At 40.1% G+C, this 26,143-nt stretch overlaps 1 protein-coding gene across 1 annotated transcript in view; it reads left to right on the top strand.

Annotated features, from left to right (window-relative positions):
* The window catches only part of ntrk3b (neurotrophic tyrosine kinase, receptor, type 3b), a 398,812-nt gene that overhangs the window by 85,085 nt on the left and 287,584 nt on the right, over nucleotides 1-26,143 (top strand). The window lies entirely within an intron of this gene.

The following is a 26,143-nucleotide window of genomic DNA, read 5'->3' as shown; positions in this document are numbered from 1 at the left end:
TCTTGCAAAGGAGACATCTTCCCAAATAAAAGTCTGAGAAAAATTTAAGGTGAATAGAAAAATCTGAAAAAAAATGAAGCTAGAAAAGAACAAATTGTTGTTGTAAAATCAATCTCCTTTACTCTATGCCAAATTCGTTGAAAGCGGCCATGGCATCTACAGTTAGTACAATGAAAAAAATACCAGAGATGCGACAACCAATCTGCCAAATTTCCAGCGATTGGCTCTGATCAATAATGGGCAGGTCAAATATTGAAAAAAAATAATATTATTTCCATGTATAATGTTGGGATTATGATTATTGATTAATTAATATTTATCAATAATTATAATTAAAAATTATAATTTGAGAAAATTTATTTCTTAACCAAAAATCCTCATTTATGAATTGAAACCAGAGATGTCTTCTGGTGTTGTAATTGTGGCTCAACGCCTTTGATAATTACAACCGTTAAATACTCAGTAATAATTGATAACTATTACCAGAGATGTCACTGTTTAATCAACTGTTTCTGCCGAAACGTGTGGAACTTTAACCTTATTTTGACTGACAAATCACTCTTGCACAAAATAAACACAAAATGCCTTATCTTTATCTACGTGAAAATTTATTAAACCAATCAGCCTGACACAATCAACTCTTCGATCCAATAATCTTTACCTACTCAAACAAGTTCTACATAAAAGGGCAAAATATCTAAACAAAATAAAGCAAAACAGCAGTGGGTGTGTATGGAATCAACCAGCAGTTATGGCAAAAGTGATAATATGACAAGGGAATATGGTGTTGAACGAAGCTTTGGGAGCGCAGCCCGCCAGAAAGTGTAGCTCAGTGAGATGCAGGCAGTCATAAACCTTCCCCCCTGCAAGGTTGTAAACCCCGAGGACAAAGGCTAATAAAACTTTTGATGGCAAGCCAGTAAGCAGGAAAGTTGAAGACAAAGTAAATGGTTGATTTTCACCATAAGGTTATTATAGCAGTCCAGTTTCACAGCGCACTTGCTCTCAGGTGTTTGCACAGTAAAAGCACAATCTTGCGAGACTCGGCAGCCTCAGAAAACAACAGTAATCACGTTTCAAAAGAACAATGGCATGCACATACAATTCAGAACACATTAGACTCTAAGTGGCGATTCTACATCGCACTAAATCTCCTCTACTCTGCCCAAGCTATCCCTAATAAAGAAATAAAAATAAAAAGTGGATTTTACTTGTTGAAGTCTTCCTTCTGGGGGAGCGAGTGAGAGAGAAAAAGGGGTTGAAGAGCTCCTGCGCGTCCGCAGTTAAGCTCCAAGAAAGTGGTCAATCTCCGTCTTTTGGCCTCCTTGGCGAAAAGGAAAAATATGCTCTGACCATCAGCAGTTGTCTAGTACAATACAAGGAGGGAAAGTTGCATCTCCTTGAAACTCTGTGATTTTTTCGGTTGCGTGTTAAACTCACGTCTTCGATCGGCAAAGTGAAATTTCAGGCCTTCTTATTCCAGAAACCTCTTTCATGAATTTTTCGTTGGCCAACGAAGGAGAATAATTGAAATCCACGTGGGACCTCATCTCCAGAATGATGCGCTTAAGTTGCTGGTCCGGTTTCCAGCGTGAAAAGCAAAGTGTGGGCCGTCTCATAGTCCGTTTATATAGTTCAGTGGGGCATTGGAACTGGGACGCCCAGTCTTATCAGCCGCAGTGGCCGCTGGGATTTGTAGGACAAACTATCCTGCGGTACAAAATGGCCGATGATGTTGGAAAGGCATAGTGGCGTCCAGCAACGTGCAAATTGTCCAATATTCAGTAAACAAGTGGTCCAATAATAAAAAATAAATAAAAACTGAGAAGTTCCACTATTTTAGCATAAATGCAACAATTAACAGCTACTTTAATGCACTTTTGAGTTCAATACAAATCAGATAAAGGTGATAGACATGAGCCTTGAAACGTAAAATGGGTATGTACTAGTAATTCCCTGGTTTTCTGTTGCATTCAAAACTACTATCCCTACCAAAGAACCAGCTGGATAGTTATTTTTTTCTGTGTGTTTTACTATTTAGAAAAAAGATTTAAAATAGAATAGTTCAGAATAAAATAGAAATAACCTTTATTGTTCCCTCAGGAGGGCAATTCAGGTGTACCAGCAGCAAAGTGACAGGCAAGTCAATTTATGCGGATTCACTCAAAGGTAAAAATATAAAAACAAAGTTAGAAAGTGAACTGTGAATATTTAAAATGTACTAAGCGCCACGTTGCTCAGGGGTAAAGCAGGCACCCAATACAAAGAGGCTGTCCATTTTGACACAGAGGTCCTGGGTTTCACTTTAGACCCTGGGCAATTTATTGCCCGTCTTACCCCTTCTCTTCCTGTCCCCTTTTCTGTAGGGTTCCACTCAAATAAAGGCATCCAGCAACACAAAAATCTTTTAAAAAATTTAATCTGAAAGAAAATTAAATATGGGTATTGGCCAGGATGCATCCCTAAAAGGGATTTGTTGTAGTTAAGAAAAACATTAAGAAAAAGTGGCATGTATGAAACACAAAAATGGTACACACAACTAGATAAAAGTATTGAACAGGATATGTGTTTATTAGGTTATTATCATTGGGCGAGAGGTGGGGTTCACCCTGGACAAGTTCTTGATACACCCGATTTACCTTAACAAATCTCAAACTTAACTGGGGAAGCTTTTTTTTATTGAATTCATACAAATAAATGAGAAAAGCTGAACTGATGGATTACTTTAGCACACTACTATGACTAAAGAACATGAAGGGTACATGTGGAAAAAACTATAAATAATGGTCATGAGTCCTTTCAGGACAATCAGACGGTATAATGGGTGACTAGTTCTAGTCATACTTGTGCCCATCTAAAACATTAAAAGAAGATAAACTAGCTTCTTTTAATTAAGGCATTGCCACAACAGCTTCAGTTGTTATACGTGTGTGTTTGATCCTAAAAATTATGTCTGAGTTCTGTTTAAAGCAAGGGTAGAATTAGTGAAGATCACGTTTCTGCATGTCTAACCTGAACTTTTTTTTTGCCATAAATTGAAACTTTTTTTAAAGCATGTGTTACTTCTTGTTGGTAGTAGGAGCTTACCTGCTGTGAAAGTGGTAATATAGAAGATAGGAGACCTTGTGGCATATCTTTAGATAACAGTAATTGTGTGAAAGCTTTAATCTCCTGGAGAAGGTTCTCTTCGGAGATCACACACACACATACACACTTTGATGGTCTTGTTCCGCACGCCTTACATCCTACACTGCCACCCGACAAGTGATCACATTAAAGGATATCATCTTGTGTAAGGCTCCCGGAGATTTATTTTACTGGAAGTAATTGTGTATGCGTAGAAGATCAGTGGGACTGAACTGGGTTACCTTCATTATTATTAAATCATTATTGTTTATTGCCTTTATGTAACTTGCTCCATTTCAGTCCCTCCCCCCAGTGTCTGAGAATCGCCGATATGACCTTGCTTTGTCTGGCTAGGTAGACGGAGGACCGACTCCTCAAAAAAAAAAAAAAAAAAAAAAAGAACAAACAGGTTTATTCTCCAAGCTATTAAAATGCACCACATTCACTTGAGGTAAAAGGTGAGAAAAACTGTTTATTCCAACAATATCTTTATATACACTTGTCTGGTAATGCATTACTAAACCCACCCGGCTTGGTTGTGACTAAAATAAATTTTAAGAGTTTATTTTGGTTTATTTACCCTTCAAAAACATTTTGGAGCCATTTCCTCAAGTGAAACAATGGACGATTGAATTAAAACGTTTTTCTTGGCTCTGAGTCCAAATCCAATGTTCTAATATTACTACACAGATGCTTCAATCCCTAGATTTTAATTGTCCTCACTGACCATTATTTGACATTATGAGGGGTAGTGGTTATAATATAACTTTAACTTAAGCCCTAGGGGTTTTAGAAGCAATTTAAGGCTGAAATTACATAACTGAAATAAATCAAGAATCTCCACGATTATTAAGTCTAAATGCCAGCCTTTGGTACTTGTATGAAAGTAAGACACAAAAAAGTATTTTTTCAGTAGAACCTGTTACTATGTCTGATTTAATTGTGAATAAATAAAAATTGCCAACAAAATTTTATTAATGAACATTCCAAAACACCATGAAAATCCTTTTGAAAACCTAGGAGACACATAAGATTGTATTCATCAACATCTTGACCATAATGGCTGCAAATTTGGACCGAATCATTTAAAGCATCCACAAACGTTTTAGTGGGTAATGTGCACGGCAGAGCCAGCATATTGGCACAATTTAGCCAAATGTGCCAAAACTGTGCCAAATGTGTTTATAACATCATAAAAGGGAATCTGTTCAAATAAAAATGCTGATTTCTATTGTAGGATTCTTTCTTTAGGACACACTCTTTGGTTATAACATTTACCTTGTGTATCATCATAATGTAATCAATGTAGAGAAAATTAATCATACAAAATTGTATCCTTTTGTCTGTAACTGGAGGGTTTTTATTGAAAAAAAATAATGATCCACGACAAACTATGTGCAAAAAGAATATTCTATGAAAAACTGTTCTCTGATGAATACAAAGAAAATTACATCATTCGAGAAGATGCTGAAAAGACCAGCTATGCCTTGTTGGATAGGGGAGTGTCTGTAGTTATAAAGATAACTGGACATGTGAGTTGAAAAACCAAAAGTATTTGTGAAAAACTCATTTGGTAACTTTTGAATTGAATTTAATTGTTTTATGAACATTAAATTCTCTTCTTGTGAGGGATTTAGAGGAAAAAAACCCAGTTGTGTTTGACATGATTTTAGAGGGAAAAAAATACAGCGAGCTTCAGTTGGGCCCAATAGTGGGTCCTACGGGCTTAAGGGGTTAAGACACATAATACCTTTGTTAAATCCAGTACTTTTCTGTATTAAAGTATATTATTTACCCAACAAGCACGAGTGCCCTAGTGCTCCATCTAGTATAACAAGAACAACAAATTTAAACATTACTTGATGATAATAACAATACTTAATTCTTAATGAAGAAACAAAAACACTAAATTTTAAGGAAAAATAAATAAATAAATATGTTGTGCTTTGTGCCACTCTGACATACTTCAGATGGTAAAATAAATCTTAAGATCAAATTAAAATAAATACATCAGCTGTTACTGACAGTGACCTATTTATATTATTTTGGAGAAATTTTGGTTCCCAAAACAATTTCAATTCAGCAACATTGGTGGGTTTTTAAGCATACATGTCCCGTTTTGAAGGTCATACAACAGCATTTCAAACTAGGTCAATCCAAACCCTGTTGTAAGACAGGATCTGTTTAGTGATTTCCTGATTCTAAAGGGCTGACCATAAGTGGGCGTTGCTATGTGGTTAGTGAAATTTAACTTGAAATCCTAAAAAATATGATTAATGTAATTCAATACCGGATGTAACAAAGGGGTGATTACTTTCCCTATGGACCCTGTTGGTTTGAATAGCTTTTTTCTCTTACTAAATTCAATCAACATATGAAAGCTGTATTTTTTAATTTATTCGGGTAATCTTTGTCTGATTTTAAAACCAAAAAAAGCAGAAACTGAAAGACTGCAACAGGAGAAATGCTTTTACACAGAATTGAAGGATCAGTTTGGAAAACTTACATGGTAACTATTTTATTACCTTCATCTTTCTGAAACGCATCGAGATTTACGTATATAACTATTTTTATTCAGTTCTGTCACTTAACGTGAGGCACAGTGACTTCTGATTAACACTAACACATTAGCTGGGTGCCAATAAGGCAAAGATCTGTCATCATCAATTCTGCAATCCTTTCTTTGATCCATGCACAAATCTGAATATGAATGTCTAGTGTTCTTGCTAGACTGCTACGCCATTCATCTTCTGCACTTTTATCCTGCACAGTAAGTATCAGGTGGAAATAAAATCTATCTGCAAAGGTGCGACTGCTCTTTGGCTTTAAAGTCACTGCTCCCTCAGCTAGGTCCAGTTTTCTATTTGATGTCACCAGTTGGCCAGGCATCGTGCACCATGCTCGTGCCTGCCTGTGTCAAATTAAAGGTCAGTGTCCGGGAGGTGAAGCAACTCCTCTCTTTATTCGTAAGCAGCCAAGGGAGAGGTCCAATAAATCTGGTGGGAATGTTGTCGGGGAGGGGGGGGGGGGTCAGAAAGGTCACTGCTCACCAGGAGAAAGGAGTGGAGATGCTCCCGTTAAATCCTCTTGGCCATGCTTTTTGCTTTTCGTTTTTTTTTTTCTAAATGTCACTTTCATAGTTGTGTGAGCTAACCAGCTAGCTTGGGACTAGTTTTAATTAGATGTTTGATTCTTCTCTGTGTACCTTGTCAAATTGTTTAAATTCTCTGCTTACTCTCTCCTGTCATAATGTGTTGAACTTTGGTTTTGTGACTTTTTTGTGACATATAGGCATGGGCCTAAATTAAGGAAAACCAAATTTTAAAAAGATAGGGTTATAAAATTTTCACTCATACCTTTTTTTTTTTTTTTTTTACCGTGTCCTATCCAGCAGAGTAGTGCTCAGAATTGTTGTCTGAGTGCCAAGAAATTGCCCAACAGATTTACTTCCACAGCTAATGCTTTAAAGCTCTGCTTGATATTTATAAAATAAACTTTATTACAAACTTCTTTTGGAATATTTCAATTGTTACGGACACGGAGACTGAAATGAAAAGGAAAAAAGAAGCTCGAAAAAGAGAGAGATGGGGCAAAAGGGAAAAAGGGGAGAAAAGGAGGAAAGAGTGGAGGAGAGAAAGAAGGATGTAGAGAATACAAGATTACACCCTGCTTGCTTATACACCTGCAGCTGTTTTTTATTTTTTTTTTACAAAATAGTACATGGTACTTATGAATGTAAAATGTACTTAGTGAGAGGTGCAGCCCAATATAGAAAATCTGTGTATCTGTCAACACCTTACACCTGTGAGTATGAGTGTGGACGCGCTTTTGTATACAAGGTTTCTCCACAAAAATATGCAATAGCGAGTGTGAGGACCTACAGACCTGCCCCATGGTCCCTGGACGGACAATGAGGAGATCCAAGCCACAGACATCCAAAGGCCTCCCAAAGCACAGCAACCTCAGGAGAACCACCACCGGGACTACCGCAACCCCCCCAGAGAAGAGCAGTGGAGAGTCCCAGGGGAACTACCCAGCAGCGACAATGCAGAATCCCCAGGGAGCTGAAGCGACAAGCCCAAAGGCCCCGCCGGCAGCCGTCCAGGGCCCAGCAGATCCAGCCATGGACCAAGAGATCCAGGACACCGGGACACACCACCCCCCAAGCAGAGGCCCGACAGAGCCCAGGGGGGCAGGCCCTGGCAAGCAGCCACCAGGAATGAGCCAGCACACACCAAAGCACCCAGCCCCGGAAATTGATAACCACAAGTAAACCAGCGGGCAGAGACTCCAACCACCAGCAGGTAGTGTGGCGGGGAGGAAATAGGCCCCCCATAATATGGGCTTAAGCATACACTCATACACTCACTCACACTCCCCATGCATACTCTATACTCCCAGGTCCAGGCGCCGGTACCCCCTAGGGGCAACCAGCCCCCGTACCCAGGAGGTGGTCCCCTTCCCTCCTGGGGCAGAGACAGGCACACAGCCCCGGCACCGCACAGACCCAGGTGACCCCGGCCCGGCCCCCGCCCCGAACCCAGTCCCCAACAACCCCCATCCACCTCCGGAGATGGGGCTATGTACAAAAGAGGGGTTGGTGGGCTCAAACCAGCCCGCCAACCGGAGCCACCCCAGGACGGAACAGTCCAAACCCCCCAATGAGCTCCGATCCCAACCCCATGACTCTTCCACCTCCAATGAACCCCAACCTGAACCTCCCCACGGGCCCAACCCCAACAAGGACACCGATATCGAACACATGCCCCCGAACCCAAATGAATCCCCTCCCCCACAGGGGCACACCCCCACAGGTGAACTCCCTAGCCGAGAAGCCGATGAAGCCACACCCACACATCGCAAGCTCCACACACAGCCCCGCTCTAAGCACCCCCGCCGCACCCCACTCCCCCACCACACAGCGCGCCGCAACGGCAAGGCAAGGGCCCCGCGCAACGCCACCCCGGCCCACTGGTGCAACAGGGCAGACCCCACTGAGCACCGCACCCACAACAGGACCCCCAACCCCGCACCATGATGGGACAAACACCCACCAAGAGGTCCCTGGCCAGCGGCAGGCACCCAGGGCCAGTGTCCCCTGCCACGCCCCCCTCAGCCACAAAAAACACTACATCATTGCCACTGGAACGACCGCCCAGAGAGAAACACTATCCAGCTTAGCTCCACCATCGCCGCCCGGCCGATCCAAACACCGGTGACCCTACATCCTAGAAGTGGACACAACCCCTCCACCCCACAGGCTGCAACCCCTCCACGACATCCCCCAGCCCACCACCCCGACCCCCCCCCCCCCCCCCCGCCAAGCCCGCTTGTATAGCTTTTTCCCTTAACTAAAGAACTAATTTGAAAACTTCATTTTGTAATTAATCTGGTTAAACATTTAAGAGTGATGAAAATTTTTATGCAAAAGGCAAATACCTTTACACAACAGTGACGCTATATACAAAATGCATCAAGAGGAAAAACTCCACCATAACATCAAATATTGTTCAAAACAATCTTGTGCTTGTATTTCTAAAAATATACCAATAAAGTGGCATTAAAATTCTGCTGTGTTTGCAAAGCTTGACCCCTCGGTTCAAGGATGTGAGCTACTTTAAGTGGTTCTGTGGGAGTTATCTCATGACTTTTGGTGCTTTAGGAAATGCAGAACTTCTGTTTGTTTGTTTCTTTATTTTCTGTCCTCTCTCAATTTAGCACTGCTCTGGATAAGGAGTTCCTCCCACACTTAGGTTGTACCCTTTGGGGACCAACAGTGTTCATTCCAGTAAGTTTTCGTTTCCACCAGAATATGTCTAAGTGATTAAGCTGGGTGCATGCTTGATGTACAGCCGCTGGATATACCTACTTTGCATTGCATTGCAGAATCCATCTTTGATTTAACTGCTATTTATTTGAGATTACACTCTGACAGTTCCTGCCCACTGTGCTCTGTGTGGGCAGCTTTCTGCTTACCGAGTGTGTGAAATTGGAAGTTGGCGTTGCTCAACTGATAAAGGTTGCATGGACCCGATTCCCTCCCACAGACCGACCTGCTGCTTTACTCTGCCAGGAATGAAGCCATGTGACGATGGGAGATAGTTGATGGGGAGGTGAAGAGTACTTTAGGAACTCCCTCGAATATTAGATTCATAGTAGATCGCCCCCACCATTTGTCGAAGCTTTACCACCCTCAATGCACCCCATGAAACCACTCTTATGTGTGGATGTGTCTTTGTTTTGCCAGTGGGTGAACTAAAATCAGGGTTGATAATGTTGGTTGCCTGGGTTTCTAGTTGGAACTCTGCAGTGAGAGTTATGCATTTCTCAGATAAAGTAGTTTTTTCCAAGAACAGAAACAAATATATTAGACATCCAAGTTTAAAGAAGCATAAAGATTAACAATCAAGCAGTCTATACTTAACAATTACATTCAGAAATGTATGCAGAGCTCAAATTGTACATTTCATCCATGAGCTCTCCTGGTATGTGTGCAGACAATCTTACTGTAAACACATATGGGTGGGCTTGTCATCCTCTGATAATGGTGACATGGAGTATCTGTTGACTTTGTTGACTGCAACAAGAAACCCTCTGGCGCTCACTGCCTGACTTTCTAACACAGTTTGATAACTGGACACTTGAAGATTGTGAAGTGCATCGGTCCTTAGTTGAGGTTTATGCTGGTACTTATCTACAGAATGAGTTGTGCAGAGAAACATAGATTATAAAGGTTAGACAAGACTTGTAAGAATTAGCAAATTAGAAAATAACATACAGGTCCTTCTCAAAATATTAGCATATTGTGATAAAGTTCATTATTTTCCATAATGTAATGATGAAAATTTAACATTCATATATTTTAGATTCATTGCACACTAACTGAAATATTTCAGGTCTTTTATTGTCTTAATACGGATGATTTTGGCATACAGCTCGTGAAAACCCAAAATTCCTATCTCACAAAATTAGCATATTTCATCCGACCAATAAAAGAAAAGTGTTCTTAATACAAAAAACGTCAACCTTCAAATAATCATGTACAGTTATGCACTCAATACTTGGTTGGGAATTCTTTGGCAGAAATGACTGCTTCAATGCGGCGTGGCATGGAGGCAATCAGCCTGTAGCACTGCTGAGGTCTTATGGAGGCCCAGGATGCTTCGATAGCGGCCTTTAGCTCATCCAGAGTGTTGGGTCTTGAGTCTCTCAATGTTCTCTTCACAATATCCCACAGATTCTCTATGGGGTTCAGGTCAGGAGAGTTGGCAGGCCAATTGAGCACAGTGACACCATGGTCAGTAAACCATTTACCAGTGGTTTTGGCACTGTGAGCAGGTGCCAGGTTGTGCTGAAAAATGAAATCTTCATCTCCATAAAGCTTTTCAGCAGATGGAAGCATGAAGTGCTCCAAAATCTCCTGATAGCTAGCTGCATTGACCCTGCCCTTGATAAAACACATTGGACCAACACCAGCAGCTGACACGGCACCCCAGACCATCACTGACTGTGGGTACTTGACACTGGACTTCTGGCATTTCCTTCTCCCCAGTCTTCCTCCAGACTCTGGCACCTTGATTTACGAATGACATGCAGAATTTGCTTTCATCTGAAAAAAGTACTTTGGACCACTGAGCAACAGTCCAGTGCTGCTTCTCTGTAGCCCAGGTCAGGCGCTTCTGCCGCTGTTTCTGGTTCAAAAGTGGCCTGACCTGGGGAATGCGGCACCTGTAGCCCATTTCCCGCACACGCCTGTGCACGGTGGCTCTGGATGTTTCTACTCCAGACTCAGTCCACTGCTTCCGCAGGTCCCCCAAGGTCTGGAATCGGCCCTCCTCCACAATCTTCCTCAGGGTCCGGTCACCTCTTCTCGTTGTGCAGCGTTTTCTGCCACACCTTTTCCTTCCCACAGACTTCCCACTGAGGTGCCTTAATACAGCACTCTGGGAACAGCCTATTCGTTCAGAAATTTATTTCTGTGTCTTACCCTCTTGCTTGAGGGTGTCAATAGTGGCCTTCTGGACAGCAGTCAGGTCGGCAGTCTTACCCACGATTGGGGTTTTGAGTGATGAACCAGGCTGGGAGTTTTAAAGGCCTCAGGAATCTTTTGCAGGTGTTTAGAGTTAACTCGTTGATTCAGATGATTAGGTTCATAGCTTGTTTAGAGACCCTTTTAATTATATGCTAATTTTGTGAGATAGGAATTTTGGGTTTTCATGAGCTGTATGCCAAAATCATCCGTATTAAGACAATAAAAGACCTGAAATATTTCAGTTAGTGTGCAATGAATCTAAAATATATGAATGTTACATTTTTCATCATGACATTATGGAAAATAATGAACTTTATCACAATATGCCTATATTTTGAGAAGGACCTGTATATAGAAGAGACTGGGGTGGACTGCCCAACAAGCTTTTGTACATTTACATACTGAATTCTTACAATCAACATAGTCAAGCAGATCAGCTGGCTGATGTCAATGCCATTCACAAATGTTCAGTGCCATGAAAAGTGTTTTCCCCTTACAAATGTGTTGTGTTTTTTAACTTTAAAAAACTAATTTTATTATCAGGCAATGATAGCCTGAGGTATCATTGCCTGATATTATATCATATGAGTTAAAAGCAGCTTTCAAATCAAGATATTTTTTAAGGGAAAAAGGTTATCCAAACCAACATGTTCCTATGTGAGAATATAATTGTCAGCCTTGTTAAACCAAGAATTAAACACTTTATTATTTTTTGGTTTAATTTCACTACCTATACCCAGACATGCTTTCTGCCATCCCTGTACAATCAATAAATAACTTAGATAGAAACTGTCTGATGACATAAAGTAGGTTAGAATATCTCCTAAAGTGACACATCAGGCATTGCTGGAAAGAAATTCAAGACCAGATGAGAAATGTGATTGACGTCAGTCTGGAAAAGGTTATAAAGTTATTTCTGAGTCTTTGGGAATCCAGCAAACTACAGTGAGTAATTACCCCCAGATAAATAAAAACTAAAACGTAGTGAAGCTGGCCTATCAAAACTACTCCAAGACCATGTCATTGACTCCAGACTGAGACCGGGCAAAAATGGCTTCCACTGGAGGGTTCCAATGCTAAAACCACTGCTGACAAAAAGAGTACACAGGCCTTCCTCCCATTTACCAATAAAAATGTCTTCATGATCCCAAAGACTTTTGGGAAATTATTTTGTGGAATGCCAAGACACAAGAAAAAAAAGTGCTCTTTATCAGAAAATCTTCAAGCAGAACGGGAAGTTGACGGGAAGTTTATGAACCTAAACGCAAACACAATTGGGATCAGCAGCAAGAAAATGATCCACAGCACATAAAAACAATAAGGTTTTGGGGTGGCCTAAATTGAATTAGGATGCTGTGGCATGACCCTAAACAGGCAGGTTATGCTCCAAAACCCTTCAGCTGATTGAAAACAATTCTACAAAGAAGGGAATACCAAGATCTCTGCACCATGATGTGAAAGACTCATTGCTAGTTAATGCAAACGTTTGTTGTCTGTATGTTACTTTTTCACATGAGGTCAGGCTGATTTTGATAGGTGTATTACCTTAGTAAATGAAACAATTATTTGAAAACTCCTTTGTAGAAAAAAAGAAGGAAGCAAATACTTTCATTTACTTTTACTTCATTTTTCCAGTAACTTTTCCACACGTGCCTTACTATCAGTGGCACCCCCAGAAATTGTTCAATTTCAGACTGACAAGAAAAGAGCATTTAAAGTTTTCCAGAACACTTTCCAGCATTTAAAGTTTCACAGACTACATGTAGTAGCCCTTGACATCAACAAAATCCCAGAAAAGAGTCTCTGATGGGCCCAGATATTTATTTCTCCTTTTCAGAGCATCCAGGATAATCTTCAGAACACTTTCCAGCACCATAAAAACTACGGAATAAACACAAATGGACACTCATTCAGTGTTTGATAAACACGGTTCTAAACATAACTGAACGCATTAACTGCAATTGTGTCTGAGATTAATGACCAGTTTACTTTGGTAGTGATCACAGTGCATGCACTGGTTAAATGCTTGTAGGAGTCCCCAAGTCAATGATCAGGCCAGGTGATGCTTTACGGTTTCTTTAATAAGCAGATTCAGGTTCCAGGTACGGGTGTTTGTTGTTCAACAAAACAAACTACATAAATAAAACATATGTGTATAATTCATTGTAATCACAACTTCCCATATGAGTAGATTACATAAAATATTACAGCCACAAGCTGTATTGTAAGCCTAACTTATTGGCCCAAAGGCCTGTATTTGTAGACTGAACTATGTGAAATATACTATTTTATCATTATACCAACCCTGTGTTTTAATCACTTATTATGTGGAGATCAAGTTAGAAAGAGGCAACTAAATATAATAAAAATCTCCAACTCACTGTAAAAACTTATATTTGTCAGCCATGTCTTTCTAATATCGTTTAAGTAAAAAGAGCTAACAGAAAATTTGCATAACAACAAACTAATAAATATATTATCCTTATAAAACAGATATCACAACTCACCAGTCTTATGGATGCATACTCTCAAAGATACTTCATAAACTGCTTCTAATCTCGGCTTCTGATAATTGTCAGTGTTTTCTTAAACACCATTTGTTTACATCTGCTATTAACATTACTCATAAACCAGCCGCGCCCTTAGTGCCGATCTCAAAAACTGCATCACAGTCCTGCCTTCAGAACATAGCTTTGCATAGTCATAAAATGCAAAATAAAGGCAAATAAACCAGATTTGAAGTCATAAAACCAAACATTGTAATACAGAATAGCATGCAAAGTTCCTCACAAGTAAACTTAAGAACAACATCAATCTTTAACATAACATACCTCACTTTGTTAGCCAAGGGTGCTAAACTTCTGCAAACATGTAAACAGTGGGTCTCTCACAGGTGGAATGCAACTAGCTGCGGTCAGCATGAGAGTTAAAATACCACATGGTTGGTATGGGGTACTACCACGGACATACAGTAAATCACAATTAACTTCCATATACACATGCAATTAAACTCTTCCATATACTATGCTCAAAACCTTGCACTAACACTAGTGAAAAGCTCTCACATAAACTAGTAAAAAGCCTTCATACACACTACTGAAAAGCTTTTATACATACTGGTGAAAAGCATTCATACATACTAGTGAAAAGCTTTCATACATACTAATGAAAAACCTTCATACATACTGGTGAAAAATGTTCATACATACTAGTGAAAAACGTTCATACACACTACTGACAAGCTTTCATACATACTACTGAAAAACGTTCATATATACTACTGAAAAGCTTTCATACACACTAATCAAATATTTGTGGATTTCAGTTGAAACGAAAGGCATTTCAGTTGAAAAGGAAGGAAGGAGTTTCAACGTAGACCCAGTTCTGGATCCTGTCAAATGCTACAACGCTTGGGCAGCAGCCGACCACCACAGCCACTAGCTTAGCATAGCACTACCAGCTTCAGCTGTGGTCAGCAAAGAATCTGTGATTGTAAGACCTTGGACACAATGCGCTTTCATCTGATCCTTGTTGCTTTACAGATTAAATTGTTCATTTTTAATACTGCGAGCAATGAAGAAGATGTTGCAAGTTTTTTTAGGAGTGCCCTGCTTTGCAATGAGTCTTTTCAGAGGGGGGAATCTATCAATTTCTCCCAGGAAAGATTGTATAGACAGCTTGAGGATCACAGACGATCATTGTCATCATTCATTGTTGCTATGTCTAGATATGATCCTAATAATAGAGACATCATCAACACACATCAGTTACTGTTTACATGTTTTCAACATCTACTAAGTGAATATGCTACCAGACTACAATCAAGTCATTCCACCAACAGTTTCACACCACCAACAACCTCCACAGGCCACCGAGGACGCCCCAGATACAACATAGGAGCCAGACAGATTTCTCATTGTGTATCTATTGGGATGAGTTGGCAAAGGATTTCATCGTGCTTTGGAATCAGTAGAATAACTCTATACAGACACAGACAAAGTCTTGGAATAGACTCTCCAGAATATACCTTTCTGTTGAATGAAGATCGTATTGTCACTAATATACTCCCGACTACTCCAAATGCTGTTGAAACATATACTTGGAAGCCTGAGATCACGTGGCATAAGAGTACAGCGTTGGCGGGTTAGACAGAGCCTGCATCAATTGGATCCCATCGGGAGATCATTGAGGCAACGTCATGCAATAAGCAGGAGGATATACAGTGTTCAGGGCCCCAATCAATTATGGTAAATGTAAACAATTTTGATATATGCATGTCTGTTAATTTAGTATCCAAATGATGCATGTACATGGGTTATTAGAATTATTTTAATCTCTCAACAGGCATTTTGATGGAAACCACAAGCTGGTTAGGTGGTGGATAGTTCTTCATGGCTGCGTGGATGGCTTCAGTAGTACTATAATATATTTATGAGAACTTTGGAATACCTTTGAGAGTCAGATGTGACCATGGTATGGAAAATGTACTTGTTGCTCGTTTTATGTTGGAAAGAAGGGGATTAAACAGTGTAATTACAGGTGTTTCCGTGCACAATCAGAGAATTGAGACTGTGGGCTGAACTCAATAGAGTTGTTTCTAGACACTTTATAAACATTTTCAATTTCATGGAGGAACAAGGTATATTAGACTCGTTAAATGATCATCATCTTTTTTGCCTGCATTATGTTTATTTACCAAGAATTGAACATGCAATTGCAGAATTTATTAATCAGTGGAACAATGATTGCCTCTCTACACAAGGTGGTCAGACACCACTTCAGCTTTGGCATACAGGTATCATAAGTAACATTGGAATCCAGCCTGTTATAAATGAGATTTTTAATGATGACCATTATGGCATTGACCAACAGAAGCCATTACCTGAGATTCAAACCAATGACAATGTTATTGTTCCAGATATCGATGCACCCAATAATGAAACCAAGATGAACATTGTTCAGCAAGTGAATCCCCATGATGAAAACCATGGAATAGATATTTTCTCTTCCTTTGTTCACTTTGTGCAGTGAGTTGTTTTTTCTTGTAGAGCATTTTATAAGAGATTGTATAAAAAGTACAAATAAATTTGGTTTATGAGCTAATTTTGCTGAAAGCATTATGTTAAAGAATGTATCAGCGGAAAAATTCTTGATGAATAAAACCAAGAAATAAAAAATAATAAATAAAAAACAGCATGTCTTGCATACGACAAATCAGATCAGCCTGATTATTTCAACAGTTTTTTTGACTAACATTACACTAAACAGCTGGTATCGAACAATATGGTTATAACATGTTAGATGTAAAACACAAATTTCAGGGTTTTTTCTGTCAACAAAATGTAGTTAATATCTTCTCAGTGGAGCCAGTTACAGGCTTGAAAGATGTGTGTAGATTTGAAAACAAACATAAGGTAAACCCTCTTCATTACATTAGAAAAAAACAGCAAACATATTTTGGTCATTTTAATGCTTCAGACATCAACGCAAGGCTACTATGTGTTAGTGTGCTCAGCTGCTTGAGCCCTTAAGGAGAGTTGGAAAGCGTTTTCAGTAGACATTAGCGAAGGACAACTGCAGAGGATGGCATGTTTATGCCCAGCCGAAGCCATAAGTGTTTACTAATGCAAAGTCAAATTTCTCTTTGAACACCTGATATGATGTAGTGGCAATTTGATTGAGTTGATACATGTGTTTGCATTGGAAATGGTGAAGAAAAGTCATCATCATCTTTGTGAATGAACTGCACAGTTCAATCCTGTAAGACTCACAATGAAAAGAAACATAGGTGGTGATTAGAGAAGTTTTACAAATATTTATTTGGCGCTCAGACCCCGGAGGAAGACACGAACACTGAGAATGACGGGAGCTTGAATGAACAACTTATGAATAGAATTAAAGATGCCTTCCCCCTGGGATCCGATTGGTGGTGGAGTGGAGGCCTGAGGAGGTAGGGAAATCAGGAGGAGCTAGGAAGCCAGGTGGTGGAGGTGGGGAGGAGGAGGAGGGTCGCAGCTCAGCTTGAAGAGCGAGGAAGTCCGTGAGTGAAGATCTTTAAAGCAGGGCCTTGTACGGTGATTGGCTGAAGAGGAAATGCAGACTTGATGCTGATTGGATGGAGCAGGGACGCATGGTGGAGTCATTGGACGGAGCAGAGGACGGGGGAGTCTTCCAGATTGAATTTTCGTCAAAACTCCATTACAATCCTGTGAGACTCACAATGAAAAGAAACATAGGTGGCAATTAGAAAAGTTTATTTAAGAATATTTATTTGGCGCTCAGACCCCGGAGGAAGACACGAACACTGAGAATGACGTGAGCTTGAATGAACAACTTATGAATAGAATTAGAGATGTCTATCCCCAAAATGGGCCGAGGCCATGCAGGCTGACATAAATGAACTGTTAGATATAAATAACATCAGGTGAGATAATTAATGAATTGAGACTAATAGGGAGAAGGACAGGCTTATGAGAAGAAAGGGAAAGAGAGAACTGGACAGGCTTGATGAAGAGATGAGTTAGACAGAAAGAGGGAAGGAGCGTGGAGCTCGAGCGCTTGAGGTGGAAAGAGTCAGGTGAGGAATGAAAGGAAATAGGGAGCCTGCCTGAGTGCTAGGCAGTGAAAATGATGAATGAGCTTGAAAAAGGCATGAAAATGACAGATCGTACTGCGGAGGCACTGAGGACGATGAAAGAGTTTGAGAAACCATTAGAATGATGACTCGAGCCGCAGAGGCATCGAGATGACGAATGCGTTATGCCTCGGAGGCATTGTGGGGATGATGAATGAGTATTCACGGCAAAAGAGGTGACGACTCAAGCCGCATAGGCATCGAGATGATGAATGCGTTATGTCGCTGAGGCATTGGGGGGATTGATGAATGAGTATTCAAGGCAAAAAAGGTGACGACTCGAGCCGCGTAGGCATCGAGATGATGAATGCGTTATGCCGCTAAGGCATTGGGAGGGATTGATGAATGAGTATTCAAGGCAAAAGAGGTGATGACTCGAGCTGCGTAGGCATCGAGATGATGAATGCGTTATGCCGCGGAGGCATCAGGGGTTGATGAATGAATATCAAGGCAAGAAATGATGACTCAAGCCGCAAAGGCATCGAGATGACAAATGCGTTAATCCGTGAAGGCATGGGAGTGATAGATAAGATTGCAGAAGCATGAGAATGATAGAGAGAGCAAGAATGATGACATGACTGTACATGCTGAGTGGAAGAATGAAGTGACGACGTGGGAGAGAGAAATGATTGACTGTGGCTGAAGAATGCTGGAGGTTGCAGACCTTAAGAAATGGGGATAAGAGAGATGAAGTTAGATGGTTGATTTTTTTTTATCTATGAAGACAAACTGAATTTAATTAGAGGCCATCCACCACCAGATAATGAGAGAAGTTCTTACCTAAGAACAGAGATTGTTAAGCAGTTAACAGAGAATGGAAGTCTGGACAAACGTAGGATGAGAAAACTGAAGAGGACCTGTGGCTGAGTTGTTGAAGAGAAGCTGTTGAAACTCCTTGAGTGGCTGCAGTAATTGCTGCTCCTATTCTAAGTGAATGTCCTGGAAACTGACTGGGGGCAGATTGCATTGACTAGAATTTGTCTAAAATGTTTGAAGAACCAGGAGGAGGTCATGAGGCCCCTTCTGAAGTGAGAAAGTGGGGCATGTTAGGCGGACAAAATTTGTGACGTTCGAGTGCGAATTTGAACATGAATTGGAAAGGGCAGAATGGGCCATCAAGGCGAGTTATAGAAATAAACAGGGGCCTTCCCTTGGTATGTTTAAAGAAAAGTTTGAAGCGGTCAGGATAAAACTTGAGGTCCGAAAAGGCTAAGTATCTTGATGGATCAAATGAATTGTTAGGGGAGGTAATTTGCTTAACCCAAAGAAGCCGTAGAAGGCTAGAAAAAAGCACTGGAAAGGCATGATTTTAGACAAGGGGAAAGAAGGGAAGAAAGAAGAGCTGTAATGAGATTATTTGAGGATAGGGTGTAACAGGACTTCGGGAATTGGGATGAGGGAGAGAATGATTAGCAATGCCTTTGAGGAGGAGTTTAATAGCGTGATTTGAATTAAAGGCCCAGAGCGGCTTCAGACGGGTGTTATTTGTGAAGAAATTGATGCCTGCTTGTAAGCTCTCAGATATAAGGGAGTTTAAAACCCTGTCTTCTTTTAAGGCTAGGCTTAAAACGTTCCTTTTTGATAAAGCTAATAGTTAGAGTGGCTTAGGTTATCCTGAACTATCTTCCGTATTTTTTACCTCCATCTTCTTCTCTCCCTGTTGGATGGAGTAAGGGGGAGACAGGTTTAGCCTAAACCGGCTCAGGTATGGTTGAGGTGCAAACACCCCCGCCCATTTCTGCTACCTGTATGACCCCCTCTCTTTTCCAATGGTTAGGGTCAATCTGACAGAGAGAGGTCTCCCAATCGTTGTGGTTTTTAGTATAACAATGGCCATCAGTGGGCTCTAGATGGACAAACTGTCTACTTTTAAGGCTAGGCTTAAAATTTCCTTTTTGATAAAGCTTATAGTTAGAATGGCTTAGGTTATCCTGAGCTATCTCTGTTGTTATGCTGCTATAGACTTAGGGTGCTGGAGGACATATTGACCACTTTCACCCTCTTCGCTACATTCTCACACTACTCTCTAATTCTGCATTATAGATCAGTGCTTCTTTGTTCTCTTTGTGTCTCTGCTCTGTTCTCTCAAACCCCCAGTCGGTCGTGGCAGATGGCCGCTCACACTGATCCTGGTTCTGCTGGAGGTTTCTTCCTGTTAAAAGGGAGTTTTTTCTCTCCACTGTCGCTACATCCATGCTCAGTATGAAGGATTTCTGCAAAGTCAACACCAGGGACTGTCCACTGTCGCTACATTCTCATCCAGGAGGAGTGAATGCTACAAATCTCTGACTTGATGCAATCTGCTGGGTTTCCTTAGACAGAAAAACCTTTTATCCAATTTGAATAAATAACTGAATCTGACTGCACTGTTCAATGGTTAGGATTAATTGGAATGTATGTACCTGACATTTGTGAAGTGCCTTGAGACGACATGTGTTGTGAATTGGCGCTATATAAATAAACTGAATTGAAATTGAATTAAATTAAAACAGCAGTGTTCAAAACAAAGGTTATGAAGGCTAGGACTATTTGAATGAGGACTGGTTACAGAGGTATGATGGGCGAGGCAGTATTTAGAAAACGTTTGCCAGGCGAAAGAATATGATCTGGATGGAAGGAGCTAGACCTGAATTACAGTAGATTTTGCTGATCGGAGAAAAGAATGGAGAGAGGGGATTTATCCAGTTTCAGGTCTTCAAGGGTTGGAATAGGAGTGGGTTGAACGTTGGCAGTTAGACAGAGACTATGAAAGATTTGAAATTTGAAGAGAAAGCTTCTGGTGGTGTCTGAAATTACATTTAAAAATCAAATAGCAACATGACAAGCCAAAAATGTTTCCTAATTTGAAAAAAAGAACCCTATTCTTTGGCTTTGAATTCATATTTTTGCTATTTTCCAAAATTATTTAACAAATCAAGTCATAAAATTACTGACTTTCTATCCATCTAGCTTTTTATGTCTTGACGGATGAATACATTATTGGGGTCCGTGTACCTTTTGTTCAATTGTTTTTTAATTGGTTATCAAAACTTTAAAAAAATTAATACATCAATTTTTGATGTGTTTTTGACTTTATTCTCACATCAAAATCTCACGATTACAAAACGCCCCACAACCTCATTTAATTTTGATATTGTTTGTGTGACATCTTATGCGGTATTCTGTTTTACTGTAAAGATCTGTCCCCCTTGTGTTGGAAGCACGCACTGCAACCAGAGAGGAGGGGGGGTTCGACTGTCTTCACTGTTTTGATTGCCGAATAATTTCAAATGGCTAAAATATTATGTTCTCCCAATGTAACTTTGGCAAACAAAGACAAATGTCTTCAAATTATTACGGATATCGGTGTATAATGTGAGTAATGAACGGCCCACATGATTGTTTAATTCCTACGGGATAACATACAGGATTTGAGCATCAGGCTGAAATGGTCTATTCCAACTTTAATGTATAAATTTTTTCCCCTTAGAACATCATTTACCAGAATATTAAGCCTACACTCATCTTTTCAGGATGCCTATTTTCGCGGCCAATAAAGTGAGTTTCCATTATTTTATATCAGCAATAAAAAATACATAAATAAACACAATGTGTTGGAAAGCAGTGGTGGCTGACTGATATCCTTCAGATTAAAAGGAGCATGACATAAATTGGAAAAGACTTTGATTCGCTCAGTAATTAAAAAACAAAGGGAAACTACAGGTCCTTCTCAAAATATTAGCATATTGTGATAAAGTTAATTATTTTCCATAATGTCATGATGAAAATTTTACATTCATATATTTTAGATTCATTGCACACTAACTGAAATATTTCAGGTCTTTTATTGTCTTAATACGGATGGTTTTGGCATACAGCTCATGAAAACCCAAAATTCCTATCTCACAAAATTAGCATATCATTAAAAGGGTCTCTAAACGAGCTATGAACCTAATCATCTGAATCAACGAGTTAACTCTAAACACCTGCAAAAGATTCCTGAGGCCTTTAAAACTCCCAGCCTGGTTCATCACTCAAAACTCCAATCATCGGTAAGACTGCCGACCTGACTGCTGTCCAGAAGGCCACTATTGACACCCTCAAGCAAGAGGGTAAGACACAGAAAGAAATTTCTGAACGAATAGGCTGTTCCCAGAGTGCTGTATCAAGGCACCTCAGTGGGAAGACTGTGGGAAGGAAAAAGTGTGGCAGAAAACGCTGCACAACGAGAAGAGGTGACCGGACCCTGAGGAAGATTGTGGAGAAGGGCCGATTCCAGACCTTGGGGGACCTGCGGAAGAAGTGGACTGAGTCTGCAGTAGAAACATCCAGAGCCACCGTGCACAGGTGTGTGCAGGAAATGGGCTACAGGTGCCGCATTCCCCAGGTCAGGCCACTTTTGAACCAGAAACAGCGGCAGAAGCGCCTGACCTGGGCTACAGAGAAGCAGCACTGGACTGTTGCTCAGTGGTCCAAAGTACTTTTTTCAGATGAAAGCAAATTCTGCATGTCATTCGTAAATCAAGGTGCCAGAGTCTGGAGGAAGACTGGGGAGAAGGAAATGCCAGAAGTCCAGTGTCAAGTACCCACAGTCAGTGATGGTCTGGGGTGCCGTGTCAGCTGCTGGTGTTGGTCCAATGTGTTTTATCAAGGGCAGGGTCAATGCAGCTAGCTATCAGGAGATTTTGGAGCACTTCATGCTTCCATCTGCTGAAAAGCTTTATGGAGATGAAGATTTCATTTTTCAGCACAACCTGGCACCTGCTCACAGTGCCAAAACCACTGGTAAATGGTTTACTGACCATGGTGTCACTGTGCTCAATTGGCCTGCCAACTCTCCTGACCTGAACCCCATAGAGAATCTGTGGGATATTGTGAAGAGAACATTGAGAGACTCAAGACCCAACACTCTGGATGAGCTAAAGGCCGCTATTGAAGCATCCTGGGCCTCCATAAGACCTCAGCAGTGCCACAGGCTGATTGCCTCCATGCCACGCCGCATTGAAGCAGTCATTTCTGCCAAAGAATTCCCAACCAAGTATTGAGTGCATAACTGTACATGATTATTTGAAGGTTGACATTTTTTGTATTAAGAACACTTTTCTTTTATTGGTCGGATGAAATATGCTAATTTTGTGAGATAGGAATTTTGGGTTTTCACGAGCTGTATGCCAAAATCATCCGTATTAAGACAATAAAAGACCTGAAATATTTCAGTTAGTGTGCAATGAATCTAAAATATATGAATGTTAAATTTTCATCATTACATTATGGAAAATAATGAACTTTATCACAATATGCTAATATTTTGAGAAGGACCTGTATGTAAAACAAAACAAACAAACAAAAAAAGACAAAACACAAAACATTTTATACCAGGATTAAAAAAATAAACTAACAACATTGACATAATTAGGTGTTGTCATTTTAGCAACAAATCAATAAGAAATGTAATGCTTAGAAGACTTGGATACCTGCCTGTCAGGCTGCAGGCGTGCTCCCGATACAGGGGAACTGACCTTGACAAAGGAACAGAATTTCATAAAAGATATCACAAAACAAATCTCTAAATCAAATGAGGGATGTTTTTTAACCGGCAGATTGTTGACGTGAGGATGAAGTAAAAAATAGAAGAAAAAAACAACCCATCGATATATTGTATTTTCTAAAATTATTTGTATTATTATATTATTTCTATTCTGATGTGAAAATCAATAATGAAATGTGTTTTATTTTTTTTATTTTTTATTCTCAATCAAAGAACAATGGATCGTACTATAGACGGACCACACGGCCCATTTGTTAAGCTAGCCCATGATTTTATCAGAATGTCTAAAATTACCTTTTCTTCTTTGTTGTTGATGTCCATGCACTGAAGCACTGTTGGGCTTGATAGTGAGGGGCATATTCCCTTCTGACTGCAGCTGTCAAAAGCATGCTACGCTGGCAGGATGGAAAAAGACATGCTAAGCGACTATCCACCGAGTCCGCAGTTGGAGTTGAAATCGAAGTGATCGGTTGCTGCCCAAGCGTTGTAGCATTTGACAGGGTCCTGATCGTCTCCATTGAAGCTAAAATATTGTTGAGTAATGCCACTGCTTCTGTGAGGTGTTCAGTGGGTCGCTGAGCGGACATCAATGGATTTAATATGGGAAAATATCGGCTGGAGATTGCACAAAAAACACGCATTGCTAACCCCCTACCGAAAAACAAAACGGTTTAATGTTCCAGTTTAATGACATTCCTTCCTGTTTCACAGAGATGCCTTCCTTCTCAAGTGAAATCTGCAAATATTTGACCAGTTTATATGAAAGTTTTTCAGTAGTATGTATGAACGATTTTCAGTAGTATGTATGAACGTTTTTCAGTAGTATGTATGAAAGTTTTTTAGTAGTATGTATGAACGATTTTCAGTAGTGTTTGTGCAAGGTTTTGAGTAGGTTATATAAGAGGTAAAAAGTTTCACTAGTTTATGTGAGAGCTTTTCACTAGTGTTTGTGCAAGGTTTTGAATATATTATGTGGAAGAGTTTAATTTTTATATATGTATATGGAAGTTAATTGTGATTTATGTCCCTGGTGGCTCCCCATATGGATGCAAGATGTAAATACACATATAGACTGTTTGCATCTGTTTCAAAGCATAACTGACAGACACCATCGGACTTCCAGATTAAAGGCTAAATAAATTACTTCAACTCACCAGCTGGATCAGAACCTGCTACAACCCTCTGCATGACGAATTCTCCCTTATACAGATTATCGAGCTCACCCTCCTCACTGTGTTATATATGTTATCGGGCCAACAGCTCAAATGCAGATAATTTAAAGAGACAGAGCAGTGGTTCATTAAACTACAAGTAGAAACAAGTAACATTATAAACTGGGCAAAATCTAACCATTGTTTGATGCTGCATTCACAGGTAACTGGAAAACGCAGGTGCGTTCGCTGACACGAGCCACTGCTTATTACATAAAGGCATCAGAGTAAACAAACAAGCTCAATAACCAACATTACTAAAAGTGTTACCACCGAACAGAATGTCTAAAGCAGATGAATACCCACAATTTTACTGTATTTGCTGCCTTAAGTATACAGTTAATTTTGAGACATAACCAGGAGAGCGGAAAGAAGTTTTCGAATAAGCTAATACAAAAGACTATATAATTTATTTGCTTAAAAAATGTCCTGTGCATATGTACATGGAAGACATCTGTTAGAATTATGATTATTGATATTTATCAAGAATTATAATTTAAAATCATAATTTGAAAAAGATTAATTTCTTAACCAAAAATCATTACTTACGAATCAAAATCAGAGATGACCTCTGGTGTTGTAATTATGGCTCAAAGCCCTTGATAATTACAATTATTAAATTCTCAGTAATAATTGATAACTATTGCTAGATGTCACTGTTTAATCAACCGCTTCACCTAAGGTGGGGGAACCTTGACCTTATTTGACAGACAAATCACTCTTGTTCAAAATAAACACAAACGCTTTCTCTTTATCTACGTGAAAATTTATTAAATCAACAGCCCTGATACACCTCGCTATTCTGATTCAATAATCTTCACCTAATCAAGCATGCAAAAATTCTACACAAAAGGGGTAAAATAACTAACTAAATAAGATAAAACAACATTGAGTGTGTATGAAAGTCAAACCAGCAGTTATGGCAAAACAATAGAAAATATGGTACTGAGCAAAGCTTTGGGAGCGGACTCCAGCAGGCTACAGTCATAAAACCCCCAAAGTTGGAGCTCAGTGAAACACAAAGGTTCATAAAACCTTTAGGCGGCAACCAGTGGAAAAGCACGAAGACTGAAGACAATGGAATAGAGAGTATTCCACCATGAGGTTCTAGCAGTCCAACTTTAAGTTCACCTGAGTGTGCACCAAGGTGTTCAAACACAGTGAGACACGCACAGCTTCAAAGCGCGGCGGCTTTCAGAGTCCAACAGCAATGAAAGTTTTAATAAGACATTGCATGCACATACAACTTAGAACACATTGGACTATAAGTGGCGATTCTAAATTGCTCTAAAATCCTACTCTATCTTGCCCAAGCTATTTCTAATGGAAATAAAAACAAAACGGGATTACTTGGTGTCGTCTTCTCTGGAGCGGGGGGGGGGGGGGGGGGGGGGGGGGGATTTGTTACGCGTCTGTAACAAACTCAAAGACGGCCGGACTGTCAGCAGTCGACTGGAACAAGAACAAAGAGGAAAATTTTGTCTCCTTGTAAAACCTCCGTGGGTTTTGCTTGGGTTACGTGTTAGATCCACGCCTTCGATCGGTAAAGAAAAGTCTACTGGTCTTCTTATACCAGAACTTTTTCTCATGAGTTTTGGCCAGTGGGGAGAATT

This window comes from Girardinichthys multiradiatus, chromosome 4 (genome assembly GCF_021462225.1).
Source record: "Girardinichthys multiradiatus isolate DD_20200921_A chromosome 4, DD_fGirMul_XY1, whole genome shotgun sequence".
Taxonomy (NCBI): Eukaryota; Metazoa; Chordata; class Actinopteri; order Cyprinodontiformes; family Goodeidae; genus Girardinichthys; species Girardinichthys multiradiatus.
Note: the sequence above shows the minus strand (reverse complement) of the source record. Positions and strands in the feature narration are given on the sequence as shown.